This window comes from Anneissia japonica, unplaced genomic scaffold, assembly GCF_011630105.1.
Source record: "Anneissia japonica isolate Jap-2015-1 unplaced genomic scaffold, ASM1163010v1 scaffold287706_len398110_cov188, whole genome shotgun sequence".
Classification (NCBI taxonomy): domain Eukaryota; kingdom Metazoa; phylum Echinodermata; class Crinoidea; order Comatulida; family Comatulidae; genus Anneissia; species Anneissia japonica.
Window position 1 is genome coordinate 136,630 of NW_022756069.1, and position 467 is coordinate 137,096.

Genomic DNA, 467 nt, shown 5'->3' on the forward strand with positions numbered 1-467 from the left:
ATGACTTTTATATAGTAAAATTCATCATATATCACATTACCATTATAGTCAAAATGAAACGCCAACAAATTTCTCATGATCTTTTATCAGGGATCTATTTAATATCCAGGACAACTTAGGCCTAATTATAGCTTACTAAGCTTTAACTATATATACTATATTATTATCAACAAATCACAACTTTTTTCGCATTTAGCACAATTTTCTTCAATTTTTATTGTTATTAATATTAATATCAATTATTACTGTCGTCATCATCATCATTGTTATTATTATTATTATTATTAGTAGTAGTAGTATTATTAAACAAACATTTAAATAAACTTGCAAAAGGATAAAAACGAAATTGAACCACAGTATCGCATTTCTATCTTAAAAGACCTGGCCTGAGATTTATGGATTTAAGATTTTGCTAAATCACGCTTAGGCCTATGTGTTCTATTAGGCCTATGTATAACGTGTACTGA